General features: G+C 41.6%; 1 protein-coding gene across 1 annotated transcript in view; it reads left to right on the forward strand.

Moving 5' to 3' along the window:
• The window catches only part of kdm6ba (lysine (K)-specific demethylase 6B, a), a 105,547-nt gene that overhangs the window by 58,868 nt on the left and 30,549 nt on the right, over nt 1-16,130 (forward strand). Inside the window, exon 5 of the mRNA XM_055051225.1 lies at nt 15,481-15,553. The gene's annotated coding sequence lies outside the window, so the exon portion shown is untranslated. The remainder of the gene's footprint in view (nt 1-15,480; nt 15,554-16,130) is intronic.

Here is a 16,130-nt window from a genome sequence, read left to right on the forward strand (position 1 = left end):
AAGTCCTTCATCCCTCCTTGGTGTGCCTGTGCCCTCCCTCACCTTCCCCCCACACTGCATCCTACCCCCTATCTGTTCACAGTCGTCTCTCCTTTGTCTGCCCCTTTTCCTGCCTTTTATCCCCATTTCTCCCATCTTAAACTTGTAACAATCTGAAAGTCATGGCCTTTCAGATCGTATGAAACTTCCTTTTCACATTGTTTCATACACATGCTGCAGTCAGGCAGCTTTAAATTCAGAGAATTAGCCACCAATCCTTCTTAGTGTTTTTGTTTGTGAGGATTGTCTGTATGACTGTACATTGGGTGTGGTTGGTCGATCAAACAGCCTGAATTACTCCCTCAAGATTTTTTATCACTGATGTATTGAATTACAAGCTTCTCTGGGTGTGTTTTCTCTCACCTTTTTGCCTCTGACTTTGCAACCGCCCCAATTTAATCAGCAAAGCCCTAAAAATCCAACAGAAATAACACGGGTGAACTGAAATGCTCATGTTCTGTATGACGAATGGCTTCTGCTTTTGAAGGACATTCGAAAAGGGGTGAAAGTTTCTAGGTAGTTAAAATATTTTTATATAAAAGCCGGCACTGGATAACTCTCTTTGGTCTTCATTTGTGGCCCTTTCCCACACCTAGAAGTGCTACTTGTTTTAGCGCAACCCTGCACAGTTTGGGTGATTTTCCCTGAGAGTTGAGTAACAACTAGTGGATATTGTGCTGTTAGTTTCAGAATCCAAAAAGTGAAATGATTTATACGTGACACAAACTCAACACAATGTAAAAATGGAGGACATGGAATCTATGTTGAACATTATGTTTAGTCTGCTGTTTGTTCTGGTTAGTTTTTACAAATGGCAGTCAGATTTGGATGAAGTATGTTGTTGTACCTGTGATGAACAGCTGACATGCATCCACACAAAATACTTTTTTTGTTCCCGGACATTTCTCCTTCCCTTTAGTGATTCCTCAATCTTCTCTTCAGCTCTCAATCACAACTGCCTCACTGAACAGCAGCTTTCTCTGAGGTTCTGTAATAGTCAGATTGTCTGAATCAGACAATCAGGGGGAACAAAATTGCTCCCCCTGATTAGGATGGGGAGCAAAATTCGATGGGGAGCAAAATTGCAACATTTGTTAAATTTTTATCTGGTGGAGTTCGCTTTAACCTCCACTTTGTAAAACGAGCCAAATCCTTTTAGCAACATGGCACCTTGTTGGCTATGGTGGTGCTGCACCATGAACCTGTGAAGGAAACAACACAAAAGCCTCTGAAGAAGACACTGAGCGTAACTTCCTTCTTCACAAAAAGCAAACAAAAATTTAGTAGCGTCAGAATTTTGTTTTTGCCATTTCGAGCAAAAGTACTAGACACGCGAGTTAACTTTGGCTGTATTTTCCCAGAATGCCATGCACTATAGATCAGAGTTTGCTTTTTGGTCCAGATTATAGTCCGATTGAGCATTCATACCTCCCTCAAAGGAACCAAACTTTCTATGCAAATGCTTGATTGGTGTGAATGCAGAATAAGGTCAAGACAAGTTTATTTATAATATATTTAATCAACAATGCATTTCAAATTGCTTTACATTATAATAACATAACACTAGCATAACAACTTGTAACTTTTTAACTGAACCTCACTTTAAAAAAAAAATCCAAGAGGATCCGGTTTTAAATATATCGGCAAAGAAATCACACCCTCCTACATTCACAGCCACATTCCAACATGTAGGTGGTTTTCAAACTGGAGTCTTCCAACATCCCCTTGCAAAAATGCAAAAAAAAAAAAAATCCCCTCAGAAGTGTCCAACACAACCAGAGCTCTTCACACTGCCAGAGCGCAGACTGTTTGCAGTTTCCAGGAGCTCGGTGTCCTGTACTCTCTTGCCATATGGCAGCTATGTTAGCTCACAGTGCAAACACAGCTGGCTGCGTCCCATGGTTGCACGGCCGAGCGGCAGTGTAACTGCAAATACAGGGATTGTATTTACCAGCAGCGCATTAATATGGCAGGGTTTCATGATTGCGTTTGTCAGATGCATTAGCGTTCAAGTTGGAGCCTGCTTTAAAGGCTCTGTTATGTTAAGATGATTGTTACCTTTCATATTGCACTGCTACAGGCAGCTGATGGAAAGACACAGCGTCTGATTTAAAATCGGGATTAAAAGTATAATCATCTAACATTACACAGCGCTCGCTGTATTATTCACACTTGAATCTATTTCTCCGTGCGCAGTGTGCGCTTCACGTGCTATAATCACTTAGTTCTCACATGGCTGGTTGATAAAAGCAATTTATGTGGTCGTCTGAAGCAGGGACACACTCAGACAGGGAGATAAAGAAAGGGAAGACGGGGCAGGTACAGAACATTGCACATCATAAATAAAATGTCAGAAACACCGGTGCATGCTAGCCAGTGCTCAGGGTAGCATGAAATCTGCTCCCGTCCCCTCCTCTCTTATCTCCCCAGCCTGGCTCTGTGTTTATGCGAGTGCAAGCGTGTGCGGGGTAATTGAGGTGTGTGACCTTGCTGTGGGGCTGGCAGGTGTACGGCCTGGTGATGAAATGAATCTGGGGTTGGAGGAGGGATAGGGGGGCCTGATACCCTGCCTCCATGTGCATAGATGTAAGTTTTCTGGCATTCTGTTGTGGAAGAAAAATAGATATGTGTGTGTTTGTGTGTGTGTGGGTGGAAGCTCAGTGTTCTGCATGGGACTTGGAAATGAAATCATGTGCATGAATTGTCTGCGTGGGTGTATGTGTTATTGAGTAGCGGAGATGCTATATATCACTTTCTATACGCTGCAGAGAGTGCAGAATCTGCTTTGCATGAAAATGCCGGGACGTTTTTAAACATCACTGTCAAATTGTGAACCCCCCCGTCTCTGTAATTACCATCCAGTAAAGAGAACGACGGGCTCATTCTGCCCATATATTATTTTCTATTACTGTGATTATGACTGAATCAAGTTGAATCCTGACTGAAAAATGTTGACGAATGGTGGTTTGTTGTGCCGCTGCTGGTGTTTTTCTGCTTGATCAAGAACCAGGAGGCAGCTTTGAGCTTGAAGTTGCCTGGTCGTCTTTATGATGCAATCTGCATGGGAGTGTGTGGAGTTTTCTGGGGGCTAAGATTTACACTTTTCCCATAATAGAGGTAGGTGCACCAGGTCAGGAGCAGAGGCTGCTAATTGTGAGAGTTTTAGCTGCAAAATGCTCCATTTTTTAATTCTTTAAATTTTACATACACATATGATATTGGAAATTAGAACAATTTTTATGGTCAAGGTTTTCCTACCGTACAGTGAAATAATTCCAACCTTCTGTAAAGGACGTCGCTCTTCTTTGACCGCAAAGAGCAGAAGTTAGTGACTATGAAATTGGGCGAACTAGTCTTTAGATTTATTCCCGCCGTTAAGTTGGCGTCTGTCTGACCCAGCAACCATGACACCCAAAACACAAGCTGGTTAAAATGGAACTGGAAATGTTTAATTGGGTTTTTAATTGCTTATTCAATCCTTACATTCATGACTGATTCATGATTTTTTTTTCTTTTTTTTTTTTTTTTTTTGTAAAAAATTGACAATTTATTAACAGTGGTTGCAGCTGTGGATAATGAACGCCACAATTTGTCGAGGTCACCTCAAACTTTAGTGTTGACCATTCCTAATAGTGGGTCACCTTAAATGACAGACAGTTCGCTATCTGTCTGGTGTCTACTGAGCATGTCTGCCAGGTGGCATTGTTAGAAAATAGTCGGTGCTTTTATCATCACCTGATATGCTTATCGGTTTAAAATGTCAGGAAGACTCGTAAATATCTCCTCTGAAATCCGGGCTGCGCTCACTGGTTTACATCATCGTAAATATTTCCTGAAAGTAGCTGCGTCTGGAGGATTTTGCGAAACGAACAAAATGTAGCCCTGCTCTTTGCCTTTGAGTTTGAAGTATAGAAATTGAAATGTGTGATATTTTGGTCTGGCAAATAATCTGCTTAATAGCCAACCCATCAGGATGATGATTATTAAACCTACCAGTCTGTCTGCTTTAAGCTAAATATAATCTGTCGGTGTGTCACATTGAGTTTTTTTAAATGCAGTGCTCGCAGTGTGACTCGGTCATCCTCCTCTCTTGCAGCAGAATATAGCTGAGCAGTAGAATCCATAAGCTCTCGCTCCTCTTCCCTCCCCTCCCCTCTTCCTCTCAGTAGCACACTGCATCTGTGTCATGTCACCGAGTTCCTGCGTCCCAGAGTAACCCCCCTCCTCTCCCTCCCTTACGAATTCAATCTCTCTCTCTCCCTTTCTCTCTCTCGCTCTCTGTCCTTGTGTGTCTGTGACTGTCATCCTCGATCTCTTCATCTTCGCTCCTCCACCTCATCCCCTTTCCTCTTCCCTCTTTGTCCTAAAGAAGACCCCCCCCCCCCTCGTCTCTCTTTCATCCTTTCTTCCTCTATATTTAATGCGCGTGGCTTTCTTAGCATCTCTTCCTTCCTCTCACTTCATCATGCAGCACCGGCACACATGCACATCAATGCATCGCTCTCTCATGAAGCATGCAGGAACATAAAACTGCCTGCGTGCATATATTAATAGATCCAAGCTTCTAAGCTGACGACTGCATGCATAATCTATCTGCACATAGGGAACGTGAACAGTGCACTTAAGAAAGTGTGTGTGCGTGCGCGCGTGTGTGTTTTGGGGCCCCTCCCTCAGGAGACAGGTGTGGACCAGATTGAGTTCCGCCTCATTTCCTCTGCCCTGCGCAGCTGGTCAAGGACACATTTACGCACACAAACACAGGCGCGTTGAGCTCATGCTCGCTCACACCTCGAGTAAAGACGACCTCAGAAGGATCAAATGCGACATCAGCATAAAGTAGGCAAATGTCTCGAGTGTTCAGGAGACAGGCTGCTCACGGATTCCCGTGGAAGGGGATTACAGCTGTGATTACAAGATGATTGGAAGAGTCTTTCCATTGCGACATAAATAGATTTGCAGCCTCCGTATAACATTTCGGAAGAACTGTAAGTTAGGATGCAAAATTTTCACATCTCAGCTAAAATTAATGAAGTTCAAAAATAGTCTTCAGACGAATTTCAAGGAGTTCTTTCAGTTTTGATTGTATCGCATGGCGACTACTCTGAAAAACTGTTAGCATGGCTCTGAATGTCTTTTAGTTTGATTATGAGTAGCTCCATTTAAATAATCTGTTAGCCTGACTCATATTTGATGTCACCTTAACTCTGATTTGCTTTCAGTTTGACTTAATTATCCGTTAGAGATACTCTGAATAACTAGTTATTAGCAAGGCAAGTTTGATCTTTGATTAGCCATTGGCTTTATTCCTGAAGTTTTACTGTTGCTTGCATTCTTAGGAACTTTCAGTCTGACTCTGTGGAACAACTAGAATCTGCAAATATCTAAATCCCATCCAGAAAACGTTTACACCTCCCTGTTTTAGTTGTTCGAACTCGGTACTGCACTGTGAGCTTGACTTGTAGCTTTTAGCTTTGTTCTGAGAAGCTGTTACCACGACTGAACCAAGTTTAACTTTGAGGAGCTGTTGGTGTTATTGGATTATCTGTTAGCATCACTTGTATTCTCACTGACGGCTAGCTTGAAACTGAAGAAGCATTACCTCTTAATTAAATGTTAGCTTGATTTTTGATTGGATAGTCTCTACTCTTGGTGATTGCTTCCTTTTCTATAAGTTTCTATAACTCTTGTTCAAATGTCACTTTAAAGCCTTCATGAGAATGTCTTGCTCAAGCCTCAGATCACTCAGACCGATGTCTACAAGCAGAAAGCAAGAAGCCGAATATTTATAAGCACTTCACTCAAGCAGACTATTAAAACAACAAAGCGAGCCACTGAAAGTCTCACTTTTATTTCCACAGGCATTTAGCCAACGTATTAAGTGTGAATGTACGATTTCGGTGAGGTGTCCAACATATGGAAACCTAAGGAAAAACTTTTAAGCATGCTTACTCAGTGTAATATTTAATGATGTTATTAAAAGCTGTAATGTCTGTGTGTGCTTCGCTGCTGTGGCGCCTGGTCTTTCCAGAAAGTGCACGATCACAGACAGGCAGACGTTGCCTTTGGAGCGTGGAGTGAAGAAAGAGACACAGGAGCTAAGAGGGGGAAGCACGGGCGACTCATGTATATATCATGTGACTGTGTGCTTACATGATGGTGAAAGTGATTGAGTGTTTGTCACGTTGTAAGTACATATGTGTGCGTTTTGCATGTGTGTGTGTGTGGTCTTTTCAGGAGAGTGGGAGCCCCCATGTGGGGATCACATGTGCCTCAGTGAGATAAAGAGGTCTTTGTGAGCAGATGTAGGAGATGTGGCTCATGTCACACACATCCCCTTGTGCACACTTTGCATACTCCGCCTCATCACTTCTTCTCACAAAACACGTTCATTGTCAAAAGGCTCACCACTTGCAAATTAAATATTTTCCACGTCTAGTCTTCTATATTTAATAGGGATAAAATCATTCCAGTTTAAACGGGGGAACACAAACACAGCAGTGTTAATAAAGACCTGAGCAAGTGTTGTTTGTTTTATGTGACTGCTAAACGGCATTGTGCAACTTGATAGTACAGTTTAGCACCTCTGCTCAGGTATGTGGGCTTGGCAGGGCTTGCCTGACAACTGTACTCACGCATGCAAACTATGACTCCAGTGTCCCAGAGACATCGGGTTCATCCCTGGTGCTGAATCTATTCACATCTGACCTGGCGCTATCTAGGCTAGCGGCCCAACGTAAAGCTGAGCATTTGTGTTTAAATTTCTTCTTTTTGTTAAACGTTTATGAGACACAACTTAACTGATTAACCACAATTTTTACGTTTTACGAGTAACACCCAGGCTTCATTATTGTCAAACATAGAATCAATACATCAGTTTCATAGAACTCGTCTGACAACATAAAATTGGCACAAAAAAAAGAAAAACATTAGGTGTCCTTCCACCGACCATTTAATTGTGCAAATTGTAATTATGGAAATAAATTTGCATAAGGGAAAAAGAAAAAACACTAGCTGTGACTGAAATATGAATATATGCCATGTAAGTGTTTCTGTCCATTGTTGCCATGACTTTTAATGACCTACTGCATGAACAAAACTTTTTCTCTTGTGATTTTGATTGCAACTCTTACTTAACGGAAACGCCACTCGTGCAAAACTGCATTTTGTTACTATCAAAAAAGTTTTGAGCACATTTATAGTGATATTTTTCAGGATTGAAATAGATCCAAACTACTTCTAAAGGACCTGCACATACTCTGAAAAGATTGATAGATTTAGTGGAAAGAAGAACAAAAATTGGTAGAGAAAGGACTTTTCACACTTCAAGAGAAGTATAAGTGCAGATCACCTGGGCTGGATTTACAAGAGAAATCTTGACAAAATGAAAACATTTCCACTTTCTCATTTCACATTTCAGTGTTCTGACCAACCACACAACAGTTTTTGGACACCATGTCAGAGGGTTTGAACCAAATAATGTGCCAAGAACAAGCTGTGAGAACTCACTAGACCAGGGATGTATGAAAAAGATGACAGATTAATTCTCTTGTTGCCCTAAGAGAGAAGAAATGTTACATTCTTTTGGAGTATGTAAAGGTCTTGGGCCTTTAGGACTCCATCAAACCACAGTGAAACCCATTATCCACAAAGAGGAAAACCTGGAACCGTTGTAACCCATCAAGGAGTGGTTGGCCTACCAAAATGACCTCATATTTCGACAACTCCTATATATGAAGTCACAAAAGAACCCAGAACAACATTTGATCCTAATTTCCTCTGTTAAGTTCAGAGTTCACTAAAAGAAAGAGAGACTGGGCGAAAGGGAGAGATCCAAGGCCAGAAGAACTGCTGGCATAAAAAACAAAGACTTGCCTCACATTTGCCAAAAAAAAGTCATAATGATTCCCAAGACTTTCGGGAAAATATGTCGACTGAATTTTCTTAAGGGTGTGTGAATTTTTACACCTGGCATTAAATTCGAACAGCATTTCAGAAAAAGATAATACCTACCGTCAAGCCTGACGGTAGCTTGATGGTCTGGGGCTGCTTTGCTTGTTGAGAACCCTGACAACATGCAGTACTTGATGAAACAATGAATTCTGCAGTTTTTGACCTTATGCTTAAGTGCAGTTGGTTTAAGGTCATCAAGACAACTGATTCGATTTGGCATCCTATCTGACAGAAAATTGAATTGGATGATGTACGCAGGAATTACAACCCTGGGCGTCACAGAACGCCACTGATTCCCTGTGATCTCGTCTCTGGACTATGCAACAATTGTCAGGAGTATGACTGGAAGTGAGACATGGTAACAGTCTAACAAATCCGCTTTGGGGGAAAATGCAAACTAAAAATCATCACTAGCAATAAAAGTAGCGTAGTGAGCCATGGCAGGAGCTAAGAAAAAAATGAGTGAAACGTCAATCTTGTTTGAGCAGCCACTGATGGACCGGTTTGTGTTTATGCTGGCAGGATATCTGGTACGTACTGTACTTTCCCATAAATACTCAATCTCCCAAGTCCGGTGTTCCATAAAGGGGCTGTCGAGTCATAGACTGTAGGTTAGGAAAAAAATCAGGTCAGAGTGTGAAGAGTCGGATGCAAGCGGTGTGTCTTGGCTGTTAGTCAATGTGGCAGTAATCGAAAGTCCAGCAACAAGTCCACCTCTGAATGGTGGTAGAAATAGTAAAATAAAGCCAAGGTTCATGAATGGCCTATTCAACGCTTGAACGTGAATCTAATTGAGGTGGCACTGGAATACCTGAAACAAGCTTTTAATGCTTGAAACGTCACCATGTATATAGTTATCAACAAATCAACCCTAAGTAGTAGAGGTAGAGGTGCACCTATTTGTCTGCACCAATTTAAAGATTGGTAATCTGTGATCAGCTAGAAAATTGGTGCACCTCTAACCAAAAGAAATCCAAAATCCATCTCCGTAGACTAACCCCCTAATCTGCCAAAACGTTTTATTTATGTAGCACAAGAAATCCTTCAGTTCAAAAGGGATGAAAGTTGGTTTTCCACGAGGTACTATCACAGTCATCTGTCATGTTTGAGGAAAGTGTTGCTTTCCTCTCTTTCTAAAAAAGTGTTTGTATTGTTGGGATGCCTTAGGGCTTGTTTCTTAGACTGCTTGTTCTTTTGAAACAGGCTCAGGCACAACCGATAATTGCAGCAATCATGTTTTAAGCTGAAAATTAAATCAGCAGTTTGCACAGGGTTGTGTTTCGACGTTGAAATTGTTTTTGTGTCATTAAAGTTTGTAATCAGCTCAAACAGAAGCAAAAAAAAAAAAGTGATCAATTGTCAGTTAGATTCCTGGAGTTTCACCACAGACACTTATTCTGGTAAATTTCCAAAACACTCTGTTTCCTCAACAGGTGGAAAGTAGAGGAAATCCCCTTGTGTTTGTGTGCTGAGCCGTAAATATCTGGAATCAAGCAGTTTATTTCTATGTTTCTATTTTTCTGCACTTTCTTGGGTTTCATAATCTTTTCAAAACAAAAGACTTAGTGGAGTTTGACGACGAGGGCAGCGTTTTATTTGGAGAACTGACGTCACTGGTGTAGCTGCCCCGAATGCTTTCGACAGCTGTGAGGGATGCGCTCTGCTCAGCTGCTGACTGAATACGTTTGTATGTGTTTATGTGTGAAAAAGAGAAGGATCATCCAGGGTAAAAGGGTTATTTTCATAAAGCCCCTATTTAGGCACGCTTGCTTAAATCTCCCCTTTTCTTCGCTTTCGCACATACAAGCGCGCTGTTCACAGCTCTTGATTCTGGCAGCAGCCACAGTGGGCCTGCTTTCATTCGTGGCTGTCTAGACGAGATTTATTACCAACTGCTCCTTCATGTCCTCTCCACTTCCCTGTTTTCTGTCGTTTTGTCTCATTTCTGGCGATTTTCAGACGCTCTCCAGCCGTGAGTCTCAGGACTTGACTCAGCCTCGTCTGTCACCCTCCCCCTCTTCACGTGGGTGTCTCTTTTTTTTTTTTCCTGCCTGTCCCCGACCAGGAAGTCTGTCTGTCTGCCCTGTCTGACACTTCATCCAGCCGTCAGCTTCTCAAGTGTTCATGCATGGGAGTCGGTGTGGGTGTTTTGGTTTTGCGAACTAGGCTTGGTTTTGACCATGACCTTTTGGCGAAGCCATGTGGCAGAAGTTCACTGACATCCTCAACCACAGCCAGCGCTGCTCTCCTCCGCGCTGTCTGTTCCTCTGCCAGCTCCGGCCGCCCAAATGCACGCATGTTTACAGGCAAGCTAGACGGAAAGCAGACTGTCGGCCTCTCTCGTGCATGCACTCAAAAATAACACGGCCAACACCCAATTTAAAGCCAAATTCAAAGCGGCAGATCAGTTTTAAAGCATCTGAGCAACGAGTTCCTTTTGTCATCCAATAGTAATCCTACAAATGAGTTCATTTACCTGAGTATAAATCTCTTGCACACCTTCAGGATATGGTGTGACGGCATTCCAAGAGATTACACGTTTGCAAAACAAGTCCTTGCTCTTGATTAGCTCTCCAAAGCCTGAAGCAACTCCTTCATATTTGCCTGAAAGCTGGTGAGCTCAGTGCTTCTGAAGGAATCACCGAAAAACAAACAAGTAGAGACACAGAGGAGTAGATGGCGAATGCATTGGGGCTTATAGGAAGAAACCTCTGTGATCTATTACCACCTCGCAGCAACTCAGTGTAAGTATGAAGCCTGTTGCCCCAACTTGAAGAGCTTTGCTGAATCAGCAGTGACTCAGGACGAGAGCAGCTCAAACATGGCTATCTTCCTCACGCCATGCAAGCTCACACATGCTAAACAATGCATGTCAATGTTGGGTGTTCATTTTATCTCTACAGTAAGGTATTATAAACATTAGTGGTGAAAGAGATGTGGTTGGACACAGTGTTTGCTTATGCCATGTGCACAGTGCTATTGAAACCAATTTTATAATAGAACAATGATTAAAAAATGCAGAGATAATTAAGTTTATTAAGGCAAAAATCTATATACACCAGTCGGACTCGGTCGGAAAATGAAAGGCTATCATTTGAGCTCATGAATTAAATGTGATCAACATGTCAATAATGGATAAATCAAGAAATCACTTGCATCACAAAATGACGTAGGCTACACACAGCACATCATTCCCTCATCTCAAGAATTTCTAGAACAGATGAAAAATACAGAATTGTTTAAATCTATTATTTTGGAAATGGTTGCAAAGCCAGCCTCTTTCGATGGTTGGAAAATCTGGGAACCATTAGCCTCAAATTTAAAAAAACATGGAACAGTGTGAATCTACCTTGGAGTGTCTGGCCTTCCAAAAGTTACTCCAAGAGGCCTTCAATGACTCATCTGGGAGGCCACAGAAGAACCCAGAATATGTAAAGCCCTCCATACAATCCCAAGGCAATAACTACCTGTTCCCGAAATATCTCGATGATCCTCAAGACCTTTACATAAATATTTATTAGATTGATGAGACATAAGTAGAACTTTATGGCAAAAACCTAAGGTTTTGGGGGGGGAAGAACAACATACCACCAAACATGGTGGTGGCAGTGTAATGGTTTGGTCATCACTTCATACCTGAATTATGCAACAGGACAATAAGCTAAAGCAAACCAGTGGGTTTGGCTTTGAGTCACTCTAAGGAACCAAAATGAAGTGGCCTAGACAAAGTCTGAACCTAGAAGTAATTGTGATGCAGTGGCGTGACTTTAAACAGGCTATGCACGTTTGAAAACTAACTTTACAAAAACAGGAAAGAAAAGTGGAAGAAATTCTGTCCCACAGCAATCTAAAATATTTCTTGCCAAGTATCACAGAGACATTGAAAGTTGTTGCCACAGAAGGCGGCAAAACTGGTTTCAAAGGTCTGTGTGTGCTTTCAGGGTAAGACATCTAGGTGTGTAGGGTTGAGATAAGTTGTACTTACGCACGTTTTCTTAGGATGGTGGTTTACCAAGTGACCTGAAAGATTGTTTTCTTAAGGTGGATTTTCACCAGTCAACACGGTTCTGAAGCGTCCTGGTTTGACCCAGCTCTCGAAGGGTTTCTTGCCGTATAGGTTTAATGTATGAAAGGAACTGAGGCCTCTAACTCACTAAAGGAGGTAGAGACAGGAAAGGCTGAACTGGGTTTGCAGGTTGATGTTGTGATGTGATGGCGGTCAGATTGCCTCTTGACACATATTTTGTCTGAACTGTTGCCATTTCCTACCAACCTACTTTCCTTTTGTACCTGTAAGCAAGTCAGTTTTCTAGTATGTGCTATTTTTTCTTGGTATTGTTTTGATGACTTGTAACGTTTCAGCTGTAGAGAAAAAAAGCCTCAAAAAAGCCTCCTTGATTTCTTTTTCATAAATAGCTAGAAGTAGAGTGAGGAGGTGTACTAATTTGATTGTATTCTGGAGTATTACCACTAGATGTCTCTAATACCTGCAAAGCCCTCCTTTAAATAATAAAGTCAACATTTGTTCCTTTGTTGTCTTTGCTTATCTCAGATTGGGGTTGCAGGGTGAAAGGTTTCTTTTAAAAAATGTTTAAAAAAAAAAAAGTAATTAAAGTTTGACTGAATTTGAGATCTAGATCAGTTTGACTTTGGATTTTTGTCATAATAACCTTCTGTGTACTTTAAAAACCAAACCACTGCTTATTGGTTTGGCATTGGACCAGACATACAGATTTTGAGCTAAATCTTTACTCCTGGGTTGTTTTGATCTTTTTATCTATTTTTACACAATGTTTGATTTTAGGTTGGACGGCAACTAAATAATACTCTTTGTCTGCTTTTAGGAAATCTCATCTGCTTTCACCCTCTTATCTTTTTCAAGTTGCTTTTTTCTTCTGAGTCTCGGCATTTTCACTCCGACTTTGTCTCTGCCGGCTCTTTGTTGCTCCGCCCTTCTGCCTCCCTTTTTGTGCTGGTTAATGTCAAAGGGAAATGCTCCCACTGGTTAACCTTTACAGACCAAAGATAAACACCACTTTCTGTATCTTGCTATCTCTCACTCTATCTATTGGTACCTCTCATACACACATACACACACGCGCGCTCACATCTAATCTTAATCTGTTGCTATTTGAATGCAACTGCATGTGATTTACTGATTAATGTCAAACCTGCTGACATTTACTTGATGTGTCATAAAAGAAGATATTCTACCCTAGTAACAAGCAACCCTCAAAACACACTCATTTGAGTTTTTTTTTTCTTTAAGGTAGCACCCACGTTCTTTCAAAAACACCTACACACACACACAGCTGTGGCCCCTCCAGGGAGTTTGCTCTCTGGCCCCTGGTTCAAAGGTTCGGGGTCCTAGCCACCAGGCTGCAAGCTCGGTGAATGCTGAGCCAGCTATTTCTGCCTCTTATTGACACAACTGTCGCACACTCGGCACAAGCTGTTCTGTTCTCCGCTTCAGTAGGAAAGCATATGGAGGCCGCCGCTGCGTGGGCGTGCTTTATTGTGCAGCCCTGCAGGTAGAACACGAGAAGAAGTGGAAGAAAGACAGGAAAGGTAGAGTAGTGTAAAGATGCCCTGTGGGTTCGCTTGGCACGCAAAGGCGTCAGAAATGACCTGAAGCTTTGGAAGAAAACTGGAGGTTTGTTTGCATTCAGACATTAAAAATGAAAGTGATAGAAATGCACTGAGTGGAGTTAAGTTTCTGCAGCTCAAATTTAAGACTTTTTAAGGCCATAATTAATAGAATTTAAGACCTCTACCACTACAAAAATGGACAAAAGAAAATCGAATGTTATTTGGACGTTCATACAGAAAACTACTCAGGAACACATTGTACTTCTTGTGAGATTAATTACGGATATTGTTGCATTCTTACATCAGTGGAAGACATCAATTACCATTCCTCCTTTTAATCGTTTTTCCTTTTTGTCATCATAGCTGCATCGTTTGCTCTCCTTCTTCTAGTGCTTTTCCATTTCTCATCCTTCTCAGCTGTATTTCCCTCCATGGTAACAACTTTGTCGAAATAAATTTCTTAAGTAGGAAAGACTTGCAGTTGACCACCGTGCTTAAAATCCACTAAACTCCTGACTTCAGAGTTTGTGTCGCGTGAAATGCTGCTCTTAGATCAGTGTTAGTTTTCTGGTGAGCTTTAGCAACCCCAGGAGATCAAAAGTGTGACATGTCTAGGGTCCGTTTGTTGCTCTTGGCAGCAGCTTTGAACTTCTCACGCCGCAAATGACTCTACAGTCTTTATCCCGGTACGGAAAAGCTTTTTTTTTTTTGTAAATAATACACAGAGCATGATATGGGTTGGCAACAGAAGTGAGCCAGTGGCCAAAAAAGAATGTCATCCAAATGGCGATAAATTTGCACTTAACAATGAAAGACGCTAAATAGCTGCTAAACCTCCCACTAGTTGGCGAGGGAATATTCTCAGCTAGGTGGGAGTTAGCTACTACCTCAAGTCCCAAAATGCAATGAAGATGTCGACTCAAATTTGTGCCTGGAGGTTTGTTTGCATTCAGACATTAAAAAAGTCTTGAGAAAAATCTACATAGAAAATGAGATTAACAACGTTGACAAAATTTGATTAACATAGTAAAGTTAAACTTTCTTTATTTAAAGGTTTTCATTTGAGATACATGGATATGAGACGTGCAGATTACTGCTTTTGGAGGAAACATTGCATCAAAATGCCATGAATATAATGATCCATTGTTTCTGATGCATGCAATGATCGGGTAGATGGCCAATACTAAGCTTTCTGATCATTTTTAGATCAGAGTAGCATTCATTCAGAACATAATCCTGATGTGAATGCTCATTAATTATTTATAAAGGGAACAAGAGAGGTCTATGTAAGACATGACAACAGTTATACACAAATTATTAGAAAGGCACTATTTTTATTTAATTTGGATTTGTTAGTTTGCTTCATAGCATGAGATATAATGTTTATGAACCAATCTTGCTTGAAAACTTGAGCAGTAAGAGCCTATTTGTCTGAAATATTTGTGTGTGTTTGTAGCCTTGTTTGCCTTAATGCTTTGGCACATTGCAGGTGCTACGTGTGTGTTCTCAGGGTGTGTGTGGAGGTGTGTTCTGGGGGTGGGGCGTTCCGCCAGTGTGCCACCTGTTCTCGGGCCCGCAGCCCAGCAGTGACACGGTGACTCACTGACCGGACGGCACACATACAGATGGCCACAGCGCTGGGCCAGGCACTTGTTTGGCTGACACACCAACACACGCTGTGTTTTCACGAGCCAAAACCGACGACATACCAACAACGCCATGACCACATCGAGTCACACCCGCATACAGATACAAACCATATGGCAAAGAATAAACTCTCGCACAGAACAACAACCGGACTTTTTCACACTGCTGCCGCAGCTTTCTGACGTCATGTGTCGTATAACTTGGCATCTCCGGTTTATCACACCTGACCTGTGTTCTTCCTTGTTTTGGTTTTAGGAGGCTGGAGGGTGTCATGGTGGCCCAAAGGTCCTGAGAGTAGAAGAGCAAGGACTTACCCTACAATCACTTGGTAAGGCTCCTTTAAAGGACTCGACGTTTTGTGCATACATCCACCATTTGGTGAGCCACACTAGTGTTGCATCAGGATGTAATAAAGAAGATCTTATTCTAATCAGGTTCTAAAAAGATTTAAAACTAAGAACAAAAACACTCCTGCTTTACCAGAAAACAACAGCAAATACACAGAAACACTTTCTGTCAAGCACAGTAATGGAGGTATGATCATTTGGGCTCCAATCCAGTTTTTTTTTACCACACAAGACTGAAATGACCACTGAATGTAGATCCAAACCACATCAACAAGACAATGATCCCGAACACACAGAATGACAACAAGAAAAGAATCAATGTCTGAGTCAAGACACCAACTTTATTGAAATGTCTTTAAACTTGAATGAAGTAGACCAGTGGTGTACAGGGGAGTGGTTGAGATTATCTGTTGAATGTTTATAAAGTCTGGTGAGAGCTGAATGGTGTTCAAAAGGCAGAGACCGCTGGCTAATGTTTTCTGCTAATTGTCCTCTTTAATTATTTCAAAACCTGCTCTACTTTCCTGTCCTCCTTACTGATCAAGGTTTTCTCCAGTT

The sequence above is a fragment of the Poeciliopsis prolifica genome, unplaced genomic scaffold (genome assembly GCF_027474105.1).
Source record: "Poeciliopsis prolifica strain line A6 unplaced genomic scaffold, Auburn_PproV2 SCAFFOLD032, whole genome shotgun sequence".
Classification (NCBI taxonomy): Eukaryota; Metazoa; Chordata; class Actinopteri; order Cyprinodontiformes; family Poeciliidae; genus Poeciliopsis; species Poeciliopsis prolifica.